Here is a 9,708-nt window from a genome sequence, read left to right as displayed (position 1 = left end):
TAAAATACAGAAAAAGAGATGATATTAAATTATTTAAAACAAACAATAATCTAAGAAAATTTCCTACATCAAAAAGGATTACATTTTTGCTTAAAAGAAATTCCAGAAAGAGAACACAGAAGGAGTTTACAGGAAGGAATTATTAGAGGAATAATACAAGGAAATTTCTCCAAGCTTCCCCACAGTCTTGAATTTCCAGATAGAAAGAGTCCTCTCAGAGTTCAACAGTATGGTTGGAAAAGGATCATATCATAATATGTCATACATTTCAAAATACTGAGGGCAAAATAATAAGTGAAAAGTTTTCAGAGGAAAAGAAAAAATCCTATACAAATTAGCCTTCTAATGACACTGACATTCTCTATAATACCATTGCAAGCTCAAAGAAAAGTAACATTTTCTGAATTCTGAGAGAAAATAAACCTGTTCTTGAATTCTTATCCCAGAGAAATTATTATATAGATTGGTTTAAAGAAACTTTGTCTTCGATGTACCCTGTCTCAGAAAACAAATAAAGCATAAGAAAATGTGGCAATGAACTAAGAAAAGAAGAAACAAAGACTTCAATAAGAGTATGGTAAAGAGAACTTTTAAATAAACAGTGAAGGAAAGTTAAATTCTTACTGCTGTGAAGCATGTCTAGGTTGCAATCAGTCTGAATGGAGTAGAAACACAGAGCTTTAGTAGGAATATCTCCAAGAAAATTTTTATTTATTTATTTATTTATTTTAATTTTTTTTCTTCTTTTCCAAGTGAGAGGAAGGGAAAAGAGAGACAGACTTCTGCATGCACCTCAACCAAGATTTACCTGGAACCCCCCATCTGAGGCCAACTTTCTGCCCAGCTGGAGCCATGTTCTCAACCAAGCTATTTTTAGTGCCTGAGGCAGAGGATCCACAGAGCCATCCTCAGTGCATTGGACTGATGCCTTCAAACCAATTGAGCCGTGGCTGTGGGAGGGAAACAGAGAGAGAGAGAGAGGAGAAGAGGAGGAGTGAAGAAGCAGATGGTCACCTCTCCTGTGTGCCCTGACTGGGAATCGAACCCAGGACATCCACATGCCAGGCTAATGCTTTACAATTGAGTCAGCTGGCCAGGGTAAAAAAAATTTAAGAAAGAAGAAAGATATATTACCTAATGGATTTTATTTTAGTGAGCAGAATTTGATAGCCTTGTCAAAAAATTTGAACCTAAATTAGGATTAATACTTTGAAAAGTAAGTAAATGAAACAATAAGGCAATTAATAACATAGGTAAAAATAAGAAGCTGTAAAGAAAGCAGATACAAAAGAGTATACCATGTAAATCATTTAAATATTATTTATATAATAGTGAGAAATGCTAAATACTAATTTAACACAATCATTGTTATATAATTATTTGTGTAAGATGGCGATATATGTAGGTGTATGGTTAAAGACAGTTAAGTCTTCATATTTCATAATAAGAAGTAAAAGAGGCCCTGGCCAGTTGGCTCAGTGGTAGAGCGTTGGCCTGGTGTGCAGAAGTCCCGGGTTTGATTCCCGGCCAGGGCACACAGGAGAAGTGCCCATCTGCTTCTCCACCCCTCTCCCTCTCTTTCCTTTCTGTTTCTCTCTTCCCTTCCTGCAGCCAAGGCTCCATTGGAGCAAAGATGGCCCGGGCGCTGGGGATGGCTCTGTGGCCTCTGCCTCAGGCGCTAGAGTGGCTCTGGTCACAACATAGCGACCCCCCCCATGGGCAGAGCATCGCCCCCTGGTGGGCAGAGCGTCGCCCCCTGGTGGGCGTACCGGGTGGATCCCAGTCGGGCGCATGCGGGAATCTGTCTGACTGTCTCTCCCGGTTTCCAGCTTCAGAAAAATACAAAAAAAAAAAAAAAAAAAAGAAGTAAAAGAAAATGTCAAAATTAGGTATTTCAAGACTTTTCAAAATAAACTATTTTAAATGAAAATAAACAACAGTTAAAGGAATTTAAAATATTGGTAGTTTAGAGTGTTGGAACAAAATATAATTTGGATTTTTAAACTATAAGTAATGCTTTAAAAAATAAAACTTTAATTTTCTTTTTTACCTATTTCATTTCCTAATCCTTTCACTCTCATTTACTATGCTCCAGCCACACTGGCCTTCTTTCTATTCCTAGAAAATAATACCTTTCCATCCAAGGGCATGTATATACACTGTTCTATTTTTCAAGAATATATGCCTTTGAAAATTTTCAAGTCTCCCTTCTTTTTTTTATTTTATTTACTGATTTTTAGAGAGAGGAGAGAGAGAGTGAGCAAGGGGCTGGAAAGGAGTGGGAAGCATCAACTCCTAGTAGTTGCTTCCTATGTGTGCCTTGACCTGGCAAGCCCGGCCGGGGTTTCAATCCAGCAACCACAGTGTTCCAGGTCAACGCTTTACCCACTGCGCCACCTCAGGTCAGGCCCAAGTCTCCCTTTTCATATTCATCTCTCAGCTCAGTCATCAGCTTCTTAGGGAAGAGTGGTGAAGGAAAGATGGTTCAAATATTTGATACTCCTCTTGTCAAGAGATAGAATCTGTTTCCCCTTCCCTTGAATCTGAGTTGGTCTCAGATTAATCAATTGACTATATGAGTAGTGATGTTAGGCTATATCCAGGCTTAGCCCTTTAGAGGATCTACAACATTATACTATTTTTAGGTGTTCTACATAGTGATTCAACATTTATATACCTTATAATGTAATCAGCACAATATATCTAGTAACTGTCACCAAAGTTATTATTATTTTCTATTTTCCTATAGTGTTATCCACTCTTTTCCTTGTGCTATATATTACATTCTGGTGACTTGGAAGTTTGTACTTCTCATTCCCCTTCACCTTTTTTATCCATCCTCCCACCCCCTTAAGATCTTAATAATGAACATGCTACAAAATAAATTTACCATTTTTTGTTTGTTTGTTACTATTGGCCATGTCTCATAACTGTAATTTGTTATTATGCTAATGTATTCTCAAAAACACTTTGCTGGTTTTGAGAAAAGTTATTCCCTGTTATGATATTGTCTTCACATGAAAAGGCTAGCCTAACAATTCTAGCTTCTTTCTGGCCCTTTGCTTATTTCTCATCATTGAAAAAGAGTGAATTCTAATTGGTGTGTCTTATAGCAGAACTGGGAATGCTAGCTCAGACACTTTCTCTTCCCCTTGTCCTGGGGCATTTATTCTTATCTCAGTCTCCATTGTAAAGAAGGCCTATGATTCTGGGAGGTAAGATTGATGCAGTGAAATATCAAGACTTGGTGCATTGGCTGAATGAAAACATTGAGATTGGAATTTAGAGAGCCAAATAGTGCTCCGAGATAAAAACGATGGCAGTCTCTAGGTCAGGAAGCTTTAGGATTGTACACTACTTTAACAACAGAATTTTTAAAATTTGGCTAATAGGCCATGGGAGTCATGGTAAGCAAGTACAAGTGGAGGTAAAAATGTGATTATAGGAAAAAGAGTTTGTAAACATGCCTTTTAGATATTTGGAAGCAGAACAATTCTTAGCTATTTTACTGCAATCCTCTGCAAAACCTGGAGGCTAGGACTTTCAACTATTACTGAGTTCCTTGTCCCAGAGTACACTGGCTTTGACTTCTTTGTGCCAGGCCTCAAAGGCAGCACAGAATGTCTGCCCTGAATCCCATTCTTGTAAATGATGCACCTAGAGCAAAGGGAGAAAATTGGAACGGATTATTTCAAATTTACATGGCTTACCCAAAATTTCAGGAGCTACCCCTCAAGAAGAATTGGAGTTGTTTTTAAAAACAATAAAAAGTCATTTTGTTGGGATGAAACAAAAATAAACAGCTCATTGAAATTTTTGTGAACCCAAAGGCAATTAAAAAAGTTTGTCCCTACATATGATCTCCATGGATCAAAAAGGAGAAACTGAGTTGTTTACAAAATGTAGTCCTAGTGTCAAAACAGGCATAATGGAAGCATAATAAGCTAGAAGGAGAAGTATTTATATAAGGAAAAGTTGAGATCTTTGGCAGGACAGAGATGAGGAAAACAAGATATTAAAGATCGGTATTGACTATAGGTTAGGCAACTACATTTGACTGCTTTTAAGGAGAACATTATCAAAAGGGAATATATATTTTAGTAGTTACTAGTTGTTATAAAATCAGAAATGATGACAGGTCCTAGAGATACCTAACAAAAGAAGACTGGCAAAATTTTAGAGACCAGACTATAAGAGACTCTACAAAGAAAGCCAAATTCCAGGAGACTATAAGAAATTCACATATCATAGTGGGAGAAATAGGGGTATTACTACCCCTGAAGGAATGGTTCAGCTATGCTAAATGTTACAAAAGTCTGGACAGATGTGAGAGAAGAAAGTCAGAAAAATGTGTACTATTATTGGAGATAGAAAATAAGGGTAAATGGCGTGGCCAGTGGATAATTTTGACAAACTCAGAGCTTACTGATTTCATCTTCCTCATTATGGAGGACCTTTAAATACATTTTTTAGTAAATATTTTTGTCAACTTATTTTTTGTATCTCCCCCCCAAAAGTCACAAGTCTAGTACTAATGCTTTAAAATATTATACAACAAAGAAAGCCCACTCTCATTCATGCCACAAGTTGATCTATATTCTTTTCTGTTTGCCAGATGATCTTCAGTAATTTCTGCAAAGATTCTTCTTCAACAGATGATATGCAAGAGATAAAAGCTGGACAGTGACTTTCTAAATAGAGTGTGAACCAAAACAAAAATGGTCTATTCCCAACTCAAGCCCCATGCCATAGTCACATTCATTATTATCAGACTGAACAAAATAATCATTTCCTAAATAGGAGCAAAAGCTTTTAGTTTCTCCTTCTCATTTGGTGCCTCAACAATTGTCTTGCAAATTCCTTGGAGGTTATCATCTGCTTCAGGGTGTTCTCTGTACCCATAATCATTTTTATTCATTAGAACAACCAAGCCTGTACCATGAAAGGTCTTTGTCATAACTTTTTTATCTCTCTGTTTCATCTCCATGGTTCTCTGTTCCAGTGAGAGCCCTAGTTCTCTGGGTGCTACTGTTTTTCACCAATTTTTTTTCAAAAGACTAGTTTTATTTTTATCTACTACTTTAAATTTTTGCATCAAAAGCTGAATGTGCTGGTTCAGAAACAAGGGTATCTCAAACCTGAGGTCTAAAGCTACCATTATTGCAATTTCTAAATTTAGCAAGAAGGCAGGATGATATTGTGTAAACTTTCTGTGAGGAGTGAAAACATGCATAAGTGTCACCCTCACTACCCACCATTTATCTCTGGATATGATAAATACAGAATGCCAAAAGTTAACTTCTCTGTGACAGGCTTGAATTTTTAAAGTCATTGACAATGAAATTTGCCATAGATCACTGACAGCATTGCTGAGTGCAAACCAAGATTTTTCTCCATCCCTTTGCCTTCCCTCAGATACCACTGAGTCTCTTCCATGGCCCTTGGAAAGACTTGTATCCTGTGTCTTTGAACGTTATTTTGCCTGGAAGAACTGTTAGAGGATAGGAATTATTTTAGATTCTAAACTTTATTGAAAAGGGGGCCAGTGCTGTTATAGTTTTTTTATGTCTCAGTAACCTCTTGAAATCTTGAAAAGTGAGGCTCATAAAAGAAGCCATCCAGGCTTCTAGGAAGGAATCTCTCTAGCTGAAACTGAACAGAGTAAGAAGCCTGACCTTAATTTAACTTAAAATATTTGTATTTTAACTTTCAATGACAAGATTATTTTCATTTGTGCTTCCATTTTATTGGATTTAATTTGTGAATACTTTAAAAGTGAGGTACATAAGAGTGTTCAATTTCTTAATTTCCCAAGAAATTAATAATGAGAGTGGATTTATATTAAAATTTGAGGACTCATTGCTGTCATTTTATTGTTGTAGTATCTTTGGTCTCATTGTACAACCTCTTATAGCTATGTTAATTAGGCTGAAAAAAATTGGAATTAGAAATAAATAGTAAGCTATGGGTGACAGAAGTTTTCACTTTTGGCATGGCTCTGGCCCATTTCAGAGCCTTTTGGAGGCAAAACTATGCTGACCTTAGTCCAAAATGGAGCAGCGTTTGCTCTTGAGGAGTGATCTTTTGAAAACAGGAGTGTGTCTTGTCCTGATGGTGTGCTGTGGATATCCTCTGCTGCAGGATAGCTCTTTTCTCAGTCATCACTGCCTTACCAGTTACCCCAATGGGTTTAGAGAGTAAAAGGCTGAGCAAAGTTGGGAGGGGAACCTTTATTTTTCTTTCCTCACATTTTCATCAATGCAAAGGGACATCTATTAGTGTAACACTCTTGGCTTCTCTTACTTAACTTTTCTCTGGTACAAGTTTACTGAATTCAGCTTCGTGATCTGACAGAAGAATGTGCAGTCCCAGATCAACCCATTCCTCCTGTACTTTTATCCTCTTTGAGGTATGCTCTCTGTGTTTTCAGTTTGACAGTGGTAGGCTCTCACATTGAAGCCTCATGATGGTTGCCCTGCCTATCTTACTCTGAGCTTTAATTATAGTTATCTCTGTACTACTCCTTATCCATCTCAGAATTCTGGACAAGAGAAAAAGGTTATAATTTATGAAACTCTTCAAGCTCCAAAAGATCCTCTTTCCCTTTACGGAGAAAATAAAGGGGATAGGAATAAAAAACTCCACCCAAACATAAGCTTTCCTTGAGTCTTTTGCTCCAAGCTCCCTTGTTGAAAGGTGCCCTCTGGTTTTCTGAGAGGGTGGTCAATGCTTTCCTAGTATCATAGTTAGCCACTGGAAATGTTCACTTATTCTGACCGGAGGTCAAAATTTTTTATTTTACATTAGTTGAGGAAGAGGTTAACCAATTTTTCCAAAGCAACTTTTATAAAGGGGGGGGGTCATTAAAGACATAAATAGGTTAAAATAGATATCAAATCCTAATAAAAAAGAAACATGTTTAGCTAAAGTTTAATTTGGCTGGTGCCAGTCCATATTCTCACTTCATTTGTTTTCTTTTAAGAAAGTGAATTCTACAGAAAACAAATCAAAGTTCCAGTTCTTCAGATTTAGATTAATATTATTTCTTGGTCTGTGGAGTTTAAATCCTATACAATTGCTTATTTGTCTTCTATGAGTGAAGTGCTATTATAGAGATATGCACAATACTTTATTCAAGGAGAATAGTTTCCCTTGAATAAATGGTTATCCTGTCAGAACAGGCATGATTCACTCCAAAGATAAAGATTCGTAATTCATGCTATGCTGTCCTCCCTCTGTAAATAGGCTGCATGTGTCTCCATGGTGCCAGGCCTACTTCAGTTACCCATCTCTCACTTTCCTATTTAAACCAAAACCAGGCCAAGTCACGTCTTTAGGATAATGAGCAATATCCACTTATATCCTTCATTGCAGAGATTCTGCTCTTTGGAAATGGAGGAAGTGCTTTGGATTTAATCAGGTCTCTCAAGGAATTGTTCTCATTTCCTAGAGGACTGGAAAAGGACCTCCTAATAGGAGTTATTTTATAGGTTTTATGGCTCACCATCTAGTGCTTCTTTTATCATACCATATTGTCTAGTAAACTGAGAATCCCTCTTTCTGTATTTCTACTGCTGAGTGATATGCATAGAGGTATTCAGTCCAGTAGATCCTATTAATACACTGCTGTTAGGATATAAGCCAATGTTGCTTTTGATATGTTTCTTAACAGTTGAGTGAGTAAAAGTCTTAGAGTATCATAGCTCTTCAAAGCATAGTTGTAGAAGGAGACCTCACCTGTACCAACTTTGCCATTAGCCGATTTATTACTTTGAATAGTCACTAAACAACTTCACAATATTTTTAAAAGAAAGTAAAAAATATCTACTCAAATATGTGATATTAGTAATATCATAGTAAATGTGATTGAAATGTTTAGAGGATTTTGGGAATCTCAGGCATCTGAATTGTAGTATAACTATACCTACTGAAGACCAAGGCCATTGATGATGGGTGTTTGTTGAATGCGCTTTTTGAGACCTCCATTGAACTGAGTGTAGCACTGATCACAAAGCTGACACTGTAAAATATGTCTTGCTGTGATTGTCACATTACAAACAGTTAAAGGATTTAACTTTCTACATGATCCAGTATATCTTTCTAAACAGTAAGTTTTGGCCTTTGGATAAACGATTTTTGTTAATGTTGACAATGAGTAAAACTGTCAGAACCATGTGTTTATTTTGCTCAAACTTTGGTACTGCACAACTTGAGACTGCTTTGACTCCCCTTTTTTATAGGGAAGAGACCCATGGCTCATAGTAAGTCTTTCCCTAGATCAGTGTTTCTCAAATTTGTTCAAGTTCTGAATCAGTTGTTGGGGTTTGGGGCCCAAAATACTGAATTTATAACATGCTCCAAGATGATGTTGATATTGTTGGCCTGAAGATCTCATTTTGAGTAGCAAGGAATGACATATCAGAGGAGACAGGCAGGGAAGTAAGCTGTCTTGTAAGACAAAACTTGAAGAAGAAAGATAAAGGGAGCACTACTCTTACAATCAAAACTTATACTAAAATTAATGAAGATTCTGATAGGGAAAAACACTGAGGTGTTTCATAGCTTAATGCCTATAGCTTGAAGAATGTCATAGCTATCTAAAAAAAACTTCATTAAATTCATGGAAAACAAATATTCCCTGATCAGGTTTGAAGAATTCTTCATGAATCTGAGCAGCTGGTAAGAATCAAACAAACATGATGCACATTTTCTTGCCCATTGAGGTCAGTTTGTTGGTAAATAAAAATAGTTTCTTGTCAATATCTTTGTTATTTTTATAGTGAGTGGCTTCACCAAAAAACATCTCTTTGGAGCACATCATCTATGATTGATTCTGTTACGTATCCTTTGCAAATTTTACATTTAGTTTGTGTCAGATAAGCCACACTGTGACAAAAACTTTGTACAAGAAGATAACAATACTCTATTCTATTGGGGATAGCTTTTATCTTATATGTATGCAACTAGTACAAGATTTAATAATCAAGTAGTATTTATTTACTAAAAAGTATTTATTTATAACACTGGGGAACAATTTTATTTCATTTTATGTTGGATGAGGTTTTAGAACTGTTTCTATATATTTATGCATCGCTGATTCCAAATCTGAAATCTGTTTTTTTGTGCATGCTCTAGTTTTTATGCAATTTTAATTTCTTTTTGTTACAGCTAATGGCATGCATTGGCTTTTAAATTGGAGTTAAAGGGCAATGACTCTTGGATTGGACATAACCACAAGGCAATTAATGTTTTACAAACATCACTTTTACATAATTTTAGTTATGTAAAATAATTATTTTATTTTACATATTTAATTAATTATTTAGTTATGTAAATAATTATTATCTGATAAAAACACCCTCTTATATTGTTTTAAGATTGAATCATGGCTTCTTTGAGTAGGCATAAATGTAAGAATAGTCCTGACACCTTCTGTTATATATGTGGCTGTTACATACTTTAATGTCAAAAGTGCAATATTTCATCATTTGTGACACGTGCATATATTGCCTATTTTCAAGTTCCCCTTGGCGATCAAGACAAGAATTAGGCTCCTCATATTGTGTGTCATAAATGTGAGGAAATGCTTCATGACTGGATAAAAAGAAAATGCAAAGAAATGCCTTTTGGTATTCCCATGGTTTGGCATGAACCTACCACAGCAGTGACTGTTATTTCTGTCTGATCCATACAAAGGGCATTGGCAAG

At 36.1% G+C, this 9,708-nt stretch overlaps 1 pseudogene; it reads right to left on the bottom strand.

The window, feature by feature from the left end:
• Window positions 1-4,575: 4,575 nt before the first annotated feature.
• On the bottom strand, window positions 4,576-5,158 carry LOC136335510 (histone PARylation factor 1 pseudogene; annotated as a pseudogene).
• Window positions 5,159-9,708: the final 4,550 nt, after the last annotated feature.

The sequence above is a fragment of the Saccopteryx bilineata genome, chromosome 4 (genome assembly GCF_036850765.1).
Source record: "Saccopteryx bilineata isolate mSacBil1 chromosome 4, mSacBil1_pri_phased_curated, whole genome shotgun sequence".
Lineage (NCBI taxonomy): Eukaryota > Metazoa > Chordata > Mammalia > Chiroptera > Emballonuridae > Saccopteryx > Saccopteryx bilineata.
Note: the sequence above shows the minus strand (reverse complement) of the source record. Positions and strands in the feature narration are given on the sequence as shown.